This window comes from Bidens hawaiensis, unplaced genomic scaffold (genome assembly GCF_021521415.1).
Source record: "Bidens hawaiensis isolate Kalapana, Puna unplaced genomic scaffold, B.hawaiensis_p1.1 tig00047108_1, whole genome shotgun sequence".
In the NCBI taxonomy this organism is placed as follows: Eukaryota; Viridiplantae; Streptophyta; class Magnoliopsida; order Asterales; family Asteraceae; genus Bidens; species Bidens hawaiensis.
In genome coordinates, this window is record NW_027498424.1 from 2,957 (window position 1) to 18,488 (window position 15,532).

Below are 15,532 nucleotides of genomic sequence, written 5' to 3' on the forward strand. Positions count from 1 at the left end.
ATGCTACTTGGGAAGTTGAAGAAGAGATGCACAAATTTTACCCAGATCTGTTTAAGTATAAGCTTGGTTTCGGGGACGACACCTCTTTAAGGAGGGAAGACTTGTAACATCCCGAAATTTATATAAATAATATTTTATATATTATTACGTCGAAAGGAATTAATTTAAGATAGTAGAATAATAACAATAATAATAATAATAATATAATAAAGATGAAAGGATGGTAGACTTAAGATGAAGATGGCCTAAGGTCCATGAGCTTAGGGAGTATAAATACATCTTATACCCTAAATTCTTTCCATCTCTTTCATTTTACACCTTACCCTACCCCATCAAAACACACACTTAAGCCAAACACTCTCTACATTATTCCATTCAACAATCCAAGACCAACCGAAGGTAAGAAATCGTTTATCTTAGTTAACCCAACAATTTAGTACCCGACACCCCAGCCATGGGATGCCAAATGAGTCGTTTGAATCTAGATCTAGCTTTATTCGGGTGTTTAATCAACCAAAAACGAGTTTAAGGGCCACCTTAGCTCAGATCTAGACACCCCGAAACTACCTACGTCATAAACGATCAAACTCCAACCAACCATGGTGGTTAACGGCGGCTGACGGCCCCGGAATCGAAGAAAAATATTACAAAAGCAAAGTAGAAAGCTGAACAGAACATATAAGGCGTATAAGCATATACACCGTATAAGTATAAGCAGCGTATAAGCATATACGCAGTATAAGTACAAGCAGCGCACAAGCATATACGTTGTGTATGTATATGTAACGTGTAAGTAAAAGTAGTGTGTATGTACGATCAGCATGTATGTATGACCAGCGTGTATGTATATGGTAACATGTATGTATATGCAGCGTGTATGTATATATAACGTGTATGTATATGTAACATATCTATATGTAACGTATATGTATGTATGCCATATATGTGTGACTTACACGCTAGAAGTACTTATATGCTGGAGTAACTTACACGCTAGAAGTACTTATGCACCAGAATAACTTACACGCCCAAACTTATACGTACCTAAGTGATTTTCCAAAGTAAATGAAAGATAAACAGCGTATACGTACGTAAGCGATAGATATGGACTTATATGATGATTAATATAAGAATAAGTAAATAATTAATAATAAAAGGTAACGTATAAAATGAAGATTTGATTAGATTAACAATTGAACTTCAGTTTTTCAGAGGAGGTTTTTGGTAAAGGCTTATTAAGGAAAATAAAATTTTTTTCAAGCTGACCTGGCAGCTTAACCCCAATCAAGGGCTCTGCCCCTTGGACCCTGCTACGGGTTGCCACCCCTAGAACCCCCACTGCCAAGGGCGCTGCCCCCAGACCCCCGTATCTAGGGGTTACAATAACCTATAAATATGATATGGATAGGACTAGTTAATTGATGCATGTAATTGTTATACAGTTAGCCGTGCCCAATTAATGAAAGGAGTTACCATTAACTCTGAAAGGAATCGCACCCAGGTGAGTTTCTAGCCCCACTTCCTTGTTTTGTTTTCGGGGTTGTGTGCATACTTGATGTGATTAGTTAATACACTTACCTTAAGTGGTAAGTGTATGCCTCATATGATTTATGTGATAGTTATTGAGGTTATGAATGAATGCTTGTCGGTACGTGAACGTTCTTCGGATATTGCATGTATCGCTAGGAAAGGTGATCGTTAGAAAATGGGATTGTTTTTATATATAATGCATGAATGATATATGTATGTTCTATGAAAGATTGAGAGTATGTATGAAAGTTTATAAATATAAATATAAAGAAAGGTATGGTATGGTTGTATGGAAAGAAAGGAACCGGGCCCTAATAATTCTCGAGAAAGAAGGGACCGGACCTTAATAATATCCAAGGTAGATGGGAACCGGGACCTAATAATACTCGGGAAGAAGGGACCGGACGCTAATAATATCCGAGGCAGAAAGGGAACCGGGCCCTAACAGTACTCGATGAAGTAGGGCGTTATGCTTTTTAAAACGTATAAGTATGTAAAGTAAGATTAAATATAAAAGTATGAAAAAAAGAAAGAATGAAAGAAATAAAGAAGGTATATACTTATGTATGTATGAAAGAAAGACATATAGGTTAAATAAGTAATATGTATCTTCGGATATGTATAAGTAAGTATGTGAATGTATTGTATGTTGCTTGATTAACTAGAACTCACTCAGTGTAGCTGACTTTTAGTATGCACGCATGTAAATAGATTGAAGCAGCTGGCTTTAGGGAGACACATGACGTGATCTGAAGAGGCAGGCATCTAAAAAAAGATTTTTCATGATGTTTTGATACAATATTTTATATTACGTTTTAAAGACAATATTTGAATGTTTTGTAATGAATGATTGACTTTTATTATTCCGCGAAAGTTTTAATTAACTCTGATATTTAGAACTGTGTTTATAAGTAAATTCAACGCTGATTGAGGGCATCAGGAATGGGGCCTTACACATATGGATGTGGGGAATTGATCAAGGGTTGTGAAGGGAGTTTCCTAGTTCCCTAATTTTTTGGAGTTCCTTTTTGAACCTTACTATATATATATATATAGCGTAAGGATCCTAAGAGAACCTCTTGAAAATTGAGAACTTTGAGAATCATTTTGAACCACTAAAAAATAAAAAAATATTTAAAAAGTTATAAAACAAAAAAAGTAAAAAAATTTAAAAAGGAAAAAAAAACCAAAATTCTCATATTTCATTCTGATTTCATAAAAAAAACTTCGTATTATACACATGTGTATAATTTCATTTAATCTCTAGTTTTGTAATGTACACATATATACATTATCATTTACCTTAAATTGTACATTTGTGTATAAAAAAATATGTATGTACATATATGCACTTAGTATACATATATGTATAATTTTGCTAAACCGAGATGTTTTTTTTTATTATTTTATGAAACCGGGATGAAAAATAAGAATTTGGGGTTTTTTACTTTTTTATATTTTTGCGTTTTTTTTTGTTTTATGATTTTTTTTTATTTTTGTGGTCCAAAATGATTCTCGAAGTTCTCAATTTAACAATAGTTTTCACATGATACCAATCTTTTATATATATATATATATATATATATATATATATATATATATATATATGATCAGAATCATGTGAGAACTATTTTGAAATTGATAACTTTGAGAACTATTTTGGACCAAAAAAACCCAAAAATAAAAAAAAATCATAAAACAAAAACACCACAAAAATGAAAAAGGTAAAAAAAACCAAAATTCTTATTTATCAAACCGGTTTCATAAAAAAAACGTGACGGTATAGCTAAATTATACACATATGTATAATATGTACATACGTGTTTTTTATACAAAAATGTACAATTTAAGGTAAATAATAATGTATATATGTGTACATTACGTAACTAGAGATTAGATGAAATTATACATATGAGTATAATACGAAGTTTTTTTTTTATGAAACCGGAATGAAATATAAGAATTTTGGTTTTTTTTACCTTTTTTAAAATTTTTGTTTTTTTTTTTGTTTCATAATTTTTTGAAATATTTTTTTAGATTTTTTTGTGGCTAAAAATGGTTCTCGAAAATGAAATATAAGAATTTTGGTTTTTTTACTTTTTAAAAATTTTTGTTTTATAATTTTTTGTAATATTTTTTTAGAGTTTTTTTTTTTTTGCTAAAAATGGTTCTCCAAGTTCTCAATTTCCAAAGGGTTCTAATAGGATTCTAACATGTGTGTGTGTGTGTGTGTGTGTGTGTGTGTGTGTGTGTGTGAGAGAACTTTTTTGAAATTGAGAACTATGAGAACCATTTTTTTCTACAAAAACCCAAAAATAAAAAAAAACACAATAATGAAAAAAGTAAAAAAAAAAAAAACCAAAATTGTTGTTTTAACATCCTAGTTTCATTAAAAAAAACTCGGTTTAGCTAAATTATATACACATATGTATAATATATACATATATATACATTTACATGTTTTTATACACATATGAATAATTTAAGATATATGATACTATACATATGTGTATATTGCGTAACTAAATATTAAATAAAATTATACATATGTGTATAATACGACCTTTTTTAATTAAACTAGAATGAAATATAAGAATTTTGGTTTTTTTACTTTTTTAAAATTTTTGTTATTTTTTGTTGTATGATTTTTTTAAAATATTTTTTAAAAGTGTTTTTAGTGGTTCAAAATGGTTCTCAAAGTTCTCAATTTGCAAAGGGTTCTCTTAGGATCCTTACCCTATATATAGGGGAGGGTTATATTAAAAAGAAGTAGTTTCCTATGAAGACTAGGAATAAATCATAGTCATTGGATCATGTTAATCAATGGTTGAGATTTAAAATTACCAAAAACCGACATAGTTTCCTATAATTACTCTTTCACTACTATAACCGACATAGTTTCTTAGAATTATTTCTTTTACCATATGTTGTAATGCCACTTGCCAAATATCTATTGGTTCTTACCATTCTTAGGAAACTCTTTCTTTTTATTTGAAGAACCCTTATATATATATATATATATATATATATATATATATATATATATATATATATATATATATATATATATATATATATATAGATATAGATATAGAAAATTGTTCAATTCAAATAAAAGAAGTTGTTTCATAGGAATGGTAAGAACCAATAGAATTTTGACATTTGGTATTAAAACCTATGGTGAAAGAACAATTATAGAAAACTATGTCGGTTATGATGGTAAAAGAGTAATTGTAGGAAAATATAACGGTTTTTTGTAATTTTAAATCTTAACCTATGATTAATATGATACAATGGCTATGATTTATTCCTAGTATTCCTAAAAAACTACTTGTTTTTAGGATAACCAATAATAATAATCAAACAAGGAATTCCCAACCAAACCACCAATCCCCCCCCCCCCCACACACCCACACACCACCACCACCAATTACACACTAGAGAATTTAGTAGAAGGGAAGTGGAATTCAAGTTTCTTTAAATAAAGTGACTTCCCTTCTCTAATGAATTATCAAATGAGTTATTTATCAAAAACTTGCAAGTAGAGCTGCCAATTTTAATAAAGTGTCTTAACCAATTTAACAAAATCATCAAATTTTAGTTTACCATCACTCTAGAGAAAATTCAGATTCCGTAGTAGAACACCCAATAATTCACAGTTTAAATGGTTGAGATGAGACATCAAAAAAATTTATTGTAAAAAAAATAAAAGAGAAGGTATTGGGTTCAATTCCCATTTGCGATAAAAAGATAGTGGGTCTTAGGTTGGGCCAGAAGGTTTTTTAATTTTCTTACATACGGTGTGTTTCTATTTAAAGGGTTTAAATGACGATAATCGGGTGGTTCAGTAGTCCATCAGCAATCCAAATGGGCGTTAAAAAAATGTAATATGTATCATGGCCACGTATCTTATTTTACTCCTTCATTAGATTTTATTTTTGTTAATGTATGTGCAAATGCATGTGATAGGTGACTAGATACCGTGAACTACCCAATCACCCATATCGCATTCGAAAGCGTCTTCCATGTTATAGTTAGCTAATAAAAGTTCAATAATTACGCTTTGATTCACGTATTGTGCATTTTAGTCGCATATTTTTGTTCATAACGACAATCAATTATTCGAGATGTCAAGCATAATATATGATACTCAAACATAAGTTGAGTGTCACAAAACCTTTGGTTGCTATATAAAGGCATGAGCAATATCGGACATATGCATACGTGCAGTGTTGTAAAAATCCCGACTAGGCGTTGATTAATCCCCAAGTAATTGCTAGTCGCTACCCTACCAACTTGTCGCCGATTAATCCTCATTTATCCAAAATCGGTCAAAACTGAAAATTTCATATATAAAATTTGGAATATATATGTGTGTGTGTGTGTGCGCGCACGCGCGCGTGTGTATATTTGAAAATTTACATATAAATTTCAATCCGATTAATCCTTGCTAATCCTGATTAATCGCTAGTCCCTACCCTACCGCTCGACTAGCGCCTAGCAATTTTTACAACGCTGCATATAGGAAACAATCATGATGACACATGAGAGGTTTGTTCGGGAGGCTACTAAATCAATTTGGGGCATAGAAGCTGCATAATTAAATTCAAAGGTTTTTTGTTCACGGTTGGGTGGTAACGTCTGAATTAAATACTCATGTGATGGGTGATAGATCTCATTCAATAAACTTTGATGTTGAGTAAGACGGGTGTCACATTGATTATGCGTTAAGGATGAGACGTTCCTGATTAGAAAATCCGAAAGATTTAGAAAAAAAAGATATTTCTGAAAGTAAATATAACAAATGATGATAGTGAAAACCATACCTCTTATATCAATTCAAATCGAAGAAGCATTGTTGCCATAATCAAAATCAAAAATATTGATTACGTAATTTTACATTTATTTTAAGGAGTCCCAAACTTTTAAAGGCCACATATCAAATGCTATCATCTTATTGGTTCGTAATTTTGTAATAACAGGTTTTCACGGGTACCAAGGTGTGGCTCATGTAAGTATAACTAACTACTCAAGGTTAAGGTAGAGCTTGCAATAAATGAGTGTACTATGTACATATGGATTTGACAGTAGGTTGGGTTGGTTCATACAATCTTACTAGACCCCTTGGTGTGGTTGAGACTTGAATTTGAAACAAGCCCAATTCTACATACGTCTAAACAGTTTTAACACACGCACAATGAACCATACACATTCCCTCATCGAGTCATCGTTATCCCTTGAAGTCTTGAACCAAACACCACCTAAAAAGTTATATGATCATAATCTAGCTTTGGTTAATCATTACGATTTCTTCATCTGACTTTGATTCTCTTTATTGAGATTATTGAAAATTTAGCTGTTTTCATATGATTCATGGGTATTTGTGGTTACCCATTATAACTTGATACTCATTTCACTTAAATCCATTATTTTTAGAGTTATAAACCTTCACTAGCATATGAAGATAAATGCATACATGTATGTATATGTATATATTTTTATATATGTGGAGAGAGATGGCAAGTAAATCTTGAGAACAAATTCAAGAAGATAAAACAGTCTACATTGTATTTAGCTATGGTTTTAGAATGAACAAGAGAGTAAAAGACCAATTTTTGATCAAACAAAATAGAAATTAATCAAACCAACCTATAAAACAACTTGTGAGCTGTGATTCTCTTTTCCATGATGGAGAGTCTTTCATCTTGTATTATGAATAGGGTCGGATCCTCTCCGAATTCTCCTTTTGTTCGATTGGTTTGGATCAAACATCATTGCAGGTGTCGGTGCTATACTCACAAGTTCTTCAACTGTAACACCTTTTAGAACCCGCGAATTTCTTGTAAACAATTTTTCTCCTCCCCATCTCAAAGCAAGTTCGATGCTTTTGAGTGAACATACCGCGTCTGATTGTGTGGATAAAAATATTATACAAACAAAGATCATCATCATCACTCTATAATTAGTAATCCCCATATTTGGAGAGAGAGATGAGTGATGGTGGTGTGTTTGGTTATGAAATATGACTGTTACATATATGGCATAGTTTGATCTTTTGTGAGATTTGGATGAAAGTAAAGGTGGAAAAAGCAAATGAGAAGTAGATTCATTTCAATGATGAGGATGATGATGATGTGCAATAGAAGCAATAAAAGATAGATGCATATCAAGGGGATGTTCTTTAGTAGACTCTGACAGGTTTGAATGAAAAGTAAGTTGGAAGACCAATCTTGGAATCTTTATAAAACATGTCTCTTAGAGCATTCTCATCCGACTCTCCATCTCTATCTCTATAATTACACTAAAAAACATTATATTTCTCTCTTTTGTTCAATTAAATAATATTTTTTATACATTTATCATTACAGTTTTCTCTCTCCTCTACTCACAACCAATCCAACAAATATTAAAAAATAAATAGGGGCAAACAATGTTCCTCAAATGTTTTCCCAAATTTACAAAAAATCACTACATTTTTCTCTTCACCCTATAAGTTACACTCACAATCACTCATAACCCCACCCTATAATTTGCAAACTCCCCACACATAATTATAGGGGATGAGATGAGAATGCTCTTATCTTATTATCCCATCTTCAATCTTTAATCTTGATCTCAACTTCCTTGCAAGGTAATGAAAGGGTGTCGCGCACACAGTTTTTTGCGTTCTCGGACAAAACGGCTTGTAGAGGATAATGTATTCACATCGGTCATTTGAAGTTGTAACAACCAAATAATTAAATACTAAACAACATAGGTTACGTTCGTAAGTTTATTATTCGACATGTAAATACTTAAGTCATCATAAAGGTCTAATTATCAAAAAAGTTGTACTCCAAAAGGAAATAATAAGATCATCAAATCCAAACACCAATTGTAAGTTGTGGATGACATCTCTGATGCTTAATTACAAAACAAATTATAAACTTTGTTGAATTTAAGTAATAATTTATGATTATATAACATTTATTTTGATAATAATTTGTTGAGAATGTAACAAAAATTTAAATTATGTGAGAAAAAAAAAAGCTATTGGAGATTGTTACAGATGCAAGAAAGCCAGATAAAGAAAAAGTTGGTTACGGATAGAATAGAAACATCTAACAACCAAGAATTTGCTTTATCAACTTTAGTATTCCAATCCATGCATTCAATTCATAAACCTCTCATCCTTTCTTTATTTATGCTTTTCTTTCTTTCCCTATAACTATTTGTTTTGCACTTTCAAACCATTACAATGTGGGTCCCATTTACCTCACATTTACACTTATATAAACAAAAACATATAGACTCAAACTCGATACACGAAAAGAACTCGCTTTTTGGCAGCCTGAAAACACACCTCACACGCGGGATGTAACATAAAAAATTACTAGATACAAATATACAAATAACTATGCTATTGAAGTGTATCATGGGTCGGGTTTATTGGCGGAGTGTATGTAGGTGTTGGAGTCGTGGGTCCTGGTTCAATGGTGACATGTGACCCTCTTTGTTGTTCTTCATGATTCATGAATGGAACATTGGCGGCCGCCAGTGTTTCATCTTCATCTTCCTGTTGTGAAAAGGGTGGTAAGGTCAGGTAAAAATGGGTTGACCCACATTGGTTCAAGAATTTTATAAAAGGACTAGTGTATTAAATATGACCAAAAAAACTATATCGTTAAGATAATATCATAATTAATGGGTGGGCCAGGTAATGGGCCAAATGGGTTCACCTTAAAATGGATTACTTCATAAGTTTAGAAACGATTGGGTTGACCCACAAAACAGTTTTTTCAAATTATTGAATTTATAAATATTGATTATATTAAATATGATCACAAACAACTATATTATTAAGAAGATAATGTCATTTCTAAATAGAATGATTTGAGGAAAGCATTTGAATAAGCTTTTTTGACAACTTAAAACACATTAGAATGTTCCCTTTATAGCTAACTACTATCTATATTTTACGCGCTTAACCCGCTACCAATAAAAATGGAACCCAAATCGACCCTCTTTTGTACACATGGGTTGCAATTTCCAACTTTATAGAATTTTTTTTATTTGACCTGTTGACTCGTTATTAGTAAAATTCTACCCACATTGACCCTCTCTTATAGCTAACTTTTGTATTTGACCCGTTATCGACAATATGCAACCCAAATCGCACATGGGTTGCAATTGACTCCTATATAGCTAACTTTTGTATTTGATGTGTTATCAATAAAATGCAGCCCAAACCACCCTCTTTTGCATACACGTGTTGCAAATTGCAATTTCCACCTTTAACATAAGTAAAAACAAAATACGAATGCATTAACTAACAAATAACATTGTATTCTACCTGTGATTCCCTGCAGCGTTGCACCATACTGATTAACCAGAGCATTATGTAGCAAGGTAGCAGAAACCCAGCGGCCCGAAGCAGAAAAAGCTGTAAATAACATAATTGCATTCCTTAAAGCAATCATGTATAAATATGCTTTATTGGGCTTGTAATAATATGGTTGCAATTAATTTCACTTACAGCAAAATAGATTGTAGGATCATCAGCAGCATCATAATCATCATCTCCAATAATAAGAGCATGCCTCAATATCAGAAGAACCATCAACTAACCAAAAAAAACGTATATCAGTTACGCATGTAAAGATTCTGGATGACTACTTAAACCTAGAGGCGTTAAACGGGCCATGTTCATAGGTTGGTGGCTCGACCCTAACACAAAACTAGTTTTCACCGGTTGACATGAACACAACTTGTTTAACATGAGGTATATGAAGTAAACAGGTCAACTCACGAACTCGCCATGCCGACCCGAACATGACCCGTTTAGCTAAGCGTGTTTGTGGGTTCGCCACAAAGCTGAACAGAACCTGTATATACTAAACTAGGAGTGTGCATGAAACCCATCCCTAGCCAAATACCCAAAATAACCGAGCCCAAACAAAAAACTAACGATTTGTTTTCATGTTTTCGTAAAACCGAACTTTCGGTTCAGTTTTGGTTTTTAATGTGTGGATTTTCACTTGTAATTTTGAATCTTAACTAATTTATAAAATTTAATAAATAGTGTAACCGAAATATGATGTTTAATAATAAATCAATCAATCATTAACCTACAAAACAATTTAGGCCCAAATTCATTATTTTGGGTCAATTTCTTTTTAGGCCCGAGAATCAAGCCCAAATGGTAAAACCAAAAACCCGATGGCTTACCATGAAAGCAGCTGGGCGATAAAAGGAAGAACCATTGGCATTGTTGTCTCCAAATTCATCATAGTCTGACTCAGCAGCTGGCGTGACGGAGACTCGAGGATCATTAAATGCTAAATTTCCACTGCAGTTTGGCTAATCAAATTGATGATCTCAAGTAGTTTGAAATGATGATGATAATAATAATAATAATAATAATAATAATAGAATAGCATGCCTGATATTGATGAGGGTGTCATTAGATTGAGGTGGGGGAGCAGTGTAATCGGGCTTGTAAGGCTGGAGAATAAAGATTTTTACAAGAAGTTAGCAATTTATTTGTCGGATTACATCTTTATCTTTATACTTAATAAATAAGTAAATATGGTGTCACGTGGCACAATTCTAGGACCCCTAAATTGTTATTTCCCGAACATTTTTCTAGTCGGTTTTTCTTTCCTCTACAATCAAATCATCATTTCTTTATTTTCCTCTGTAATTTAATCATTGTTTCCTTGGTTTTGATTGTTATAAACTTACAATTCCAAAATAAAGTAAATAAACACATTTGTATACAATACTCTACAGTCCTAGACATTTTCTTGTTTAGAACATATTATACATGTTTTATTGCCTACATATTTGTTAATTACATAGAAAGGAAAGATATCTGAAATTCAAAGATAAGCCACATACTTATATATCTATATCTATACCTTACAACTGGCAAAACTAAAGAAAACCGATTTCAATTTAAAACATGGGTTTCCTCTATTCAACCCGTGTAATACACGAGTTTCCATTCTAGTTAATATTATTTGTTGTAATGGATTTTAAAACCTATGGTTAACATATATAAAGATTAAAAAAAATAGGCATTGAAATACCTGATGACATATTTCACAAATTATGTCTCTTTTTTCATTGCACCATCTCTGCACACATTTCCTGTGAGCAAACTGTAAAATATGACTACTTCAGTAGTATTACAACCATAAATTCCCACACACACATGAATATCTGAAGAACCATCAACTGCCCGAAAAACAAGTCCTGAAATGTATAAACGGGTGAGCTCACAATACTGACCCGTTTAGCTAAACGTGTTTGTGGGTTCGACCCAAAATTGAACCGAACCCGTTTATACTAAACTACACACACACACAGACAAAAATAACATGAAAATTGCCTTGAGGCTGCCTCTGCAAGCACAAGGAGCTTCAAGGTTTTATGACATCTTCATCCTGGCATATTCGGCATTCGATTGATTGAACCAATGGTTTTTGATGTTCACCAGAAACATCAAAGTCTTCATCTTTATCAACAGGTAAACTTATGTGGTCTTCCATCCGCATAACAACGTATTATTCCATTTATATCATTTAGTATTCAACTTCCATTATGGTTTTTGTTATTTATCTCTCACTTGTTTCCCAAAACTGTCTTTTATGTTTATCCATTTTCATATAATATTTCTTTCTTCTTATTTTTTGTTTTTCATGTTTATCCATTATTTATCATTTGTATGCTTTCTTATAATTCTGCTTTGATTTAAATTTAATATTTACATTTTTTTTTCGGAATAAAAGTGACCTACTTATCATGGTGAAACTCATCCGGTTACATGTTGGTGAATACATTATGGGTGAAACTCTACCGGTTATATGCTAGTGGATACATTAGATCATCCTCTATGGTGGGGGGCTTCGAAGCCCCTCCACAGTGTCACATCAACGCTATGTAAGCACTGAGGGTATCGAAGCCCCAACCAATAATGTTCCGCTATTTCATGCCCCAAGGGCGCCCTTTATACATATATATATATATATATATATATATACTAGCTTTTAGCCCGCGTGTTACGCGAGTTATTTTAGGTTTTTGTTTTTAATTATTTTGTAATTATATGTTTCTAAGTATTTGTTTTATTTTTTAACCGAGTTTTGTATTAATTTAATACGTATATTTTAGTTTGTGGAAAATGTTAATATGCCAAGGGTGACAAAAAATAAAAAAGACCCTCAATAAGATTTCAAGAAAAATAATTAAAAAATCATAATTCAAAAAATTGGTATTACAAAACAACTAAAATATAAGATTCCGCATCAATATTTTGGGTTGGACCAATTTTATTTAAACTAATAAGCTTTTGCAAATTATTCATTTACACGTACATGTACTTAATAACTATGTATGATTCCAATAGAAAAAAGTTTGTAAATAGATAAAATAAAAATTCTTAAAAAGCATACTCTATACATATATGTTCATAAAATTCTAAAACAATATGTGTAGACGTTCTGTTATATGAAATTTTAGAAGAGTATATGCATACTAACAAAAATATATGCATACTTAACTACTTAAGCATTGTAGTTATACATACAAAACATATCTACCTGTAGAGGTGCACAAATCGGGTTCAACTGGAAAACCCGAACCGGTTCGAAACCGGTTTTTTCACACCGGGTTGTAAAATGGCACCGGTTCCAATCAATAACCGGTTCGGTTCCCGACCCGAACCGATGCCCAGATATGCTAACTTTTAAGAACCGGGTAGGGTATGAACCGGAACCGGTTTTTACGTAAAAACCGGTTCCACCGGTTTTTTTTGAAATTTAAATATCATAGCCGTTAGGAACCGGTTCCAACGGCTATATAGCCGTTTTTGACCGTTGGAACCGGTTTTTTAACTATAAATAGGTTATTTTTTTACTCTAAATAGCAAGGTTTGTTTGTGTATTTGTTAAACCACTTCCAAAACTATAAAACACACTCCAAACCACAATTAACCTTAAACCGACAACAAATGGCAACTAATGATGACGTTGTTATGGTGATCGAAACAACAAGATGCCCCGATGTTTGGGTTCATTATGATTTGTGTCTCATGACCGACTCACATGAGTTGGCACGTTGCAAATATTGCTCGAAGTTTCTTAAAGCAGGGTCCAACTCGACATTACAAAAACATACGAATAAGTATTGTCGAGAGAAAATAAGTTTGGAAGCTAAAAAAAACGGAAGTGGGAGAGTCGTCTGGCTCTACAACCCAAAAATAAGTATTCCCGGATTAAAACGACGGACTTTGTTTTTTATGTTTTAGTTGTTATGTTTAGTATCGTTTATGTTTTAATAATGTTTGTAATAGTTATTTTTTAAATAAATAAAATGTTCGTCGTTATTAAAAAAGTAACAAAAATTAATCATGAGTAACAAAAGTAATTATAATAAAACAAATCAAAACTAAATATTAGTTGAACAAGTTACAAATAATTTTACCAAAACAAATAATTACAACTCTTCTTCGTCTTCATTCCCGTCTTCACCCTCGTCTTCGTTATCGGAAGAAACCCCGTCCTCCGCCTCCTCATCATGAATATGACGCTCTATTGGTATTTCGTCTTCAAAGTTCGCCTTGTGTTGTACACGATCCACCGCATCCAAATGGTCCTTTAGGCAAATGCAAACCTCTAGAGACTCGGGAGTTAGTTTTGTTCTTCGCATAGATAACACCCTCCCACTAAGAGAAAAAACCGATTCGGAAGCAACCGTTGAGGCTTGTACGGCAAGCAAATCACGAGCCATGGCGGATAGAATGGGAAATTCGTTTTGTTTACCTTTCCACCAAGCCAACAAATCAATATTGCGAATTTCGTCAACCGTTGCGCCCTCAACATAGTTTGCTCCACTATATCGACCAAGTTCGCTACTTGGTATGTTTCCTCTTTGCCTCTTAGATGCCGATTCACGAATCCCATTCATCAAGTTTATAAGTGGGTCATTGCACGGCCTACTAGTTGTTGTTTTTTTCACAAAAGACGATCTCGTGCTTGGACCATAATTTGAAAATAATGGTCATAAAGGTTTTGAAGGTTTTTGTTGAACTTGTCATTCGCTTCCGTCGACAACTTCGGGTCAATCTCGTGCATACCTAAGTTGTCGAATATTTCCTCAATCGTTGTTTCAACCCCATTAACATTCCAATAGGGGTTTAATGTGGCGGCACAAGTAAAGACCGGCGGTATGTTTTCAAAATATTTTATGAACTTTTCTTTCATCACCGCAACAATATTTTCGAAGAGTTTGTTCTTCTCCGCAAAGCTTTTAAAAACACAAGACATATAGTACAATTCTTGCAAAACCCAACAACTAGTAGGGTAATAGACTCCCGATAATTTTGTTGTTGACTTTTTGAACACGATAAGATACTCCAACAAATACCGACTTGGACCCAAACACTTTCCGGAAACATATCGGCCTCGCGTTCTTCAACAAGATTGTTATGAAAAGCTTGTAAAGTTTGGCGTTAGGCAAAAGCACACTTTAACATATGACAAGTTGAGTTCCAACGGGTTGGAACGTCCCAATTCGGCCCCAAATACTTTCTTTCAACCGACTTGCAATAGTTCTTATATTCAAGATGTCTTCTTTTACCACTTTTGAAGACATCTTGTAACATAAGTCTAAAGTATTTTAAATCATCACAAATGTTTTCATTGTCAAGACCTATTTGAACAACCAAGTTGATGATATGTGCAACACATCGGACATGAAAAAATCCCCGAAACAAGGTGGTGAATATTTAATGATAAATTTTTCAGCCGCCTTAGTATTGTTTGAAGCGTTGTCAAATGAAATCGAAAATATTTTATTTCTCAAGTTGTAAGTCGTTATAACTTCATCAAGTAATTCAAACAATTTTTCGGCGGTATGTGGGAACGGGAAGTTTTCAAAAGCGATGGTGCGTTTCATCAATTGTCATGTCACCGGATCAACCCAATGAGCGGTGACACATATGTATGATTCGGGCAACCCG

At 32.9% G+C, this 15,532-nt stretch overlaps 1 pseudogene across 1 annotated transcript; it reads right to left on the reverse strand.

Moving 5' to 3' along the window:
- Positions 1-8,655: 8,655 nt before the first annotated feature.
- Positions 8,656-12,062, reverse strand: LOC143596847 (uncharacterized; annotated as a pseudogene). Its single transcript, XR_013146792.1, has 7 exons — positions 11,903-12,062; positions 11,601-11,672; positions 10,952-11,013; positions 10,738-10,858; positions 10,046-10,132; positions 9,863-9,952; positions 8,656-9,085 (listed from the first exon to the last, which is right to left on the reverse strand). The product of XR_013146792.1 is annotated as an uncharacterized LOC143596847 (transcript).
- Positions 12,063-15,532: the final 3,470 nt, after the last annotated feature.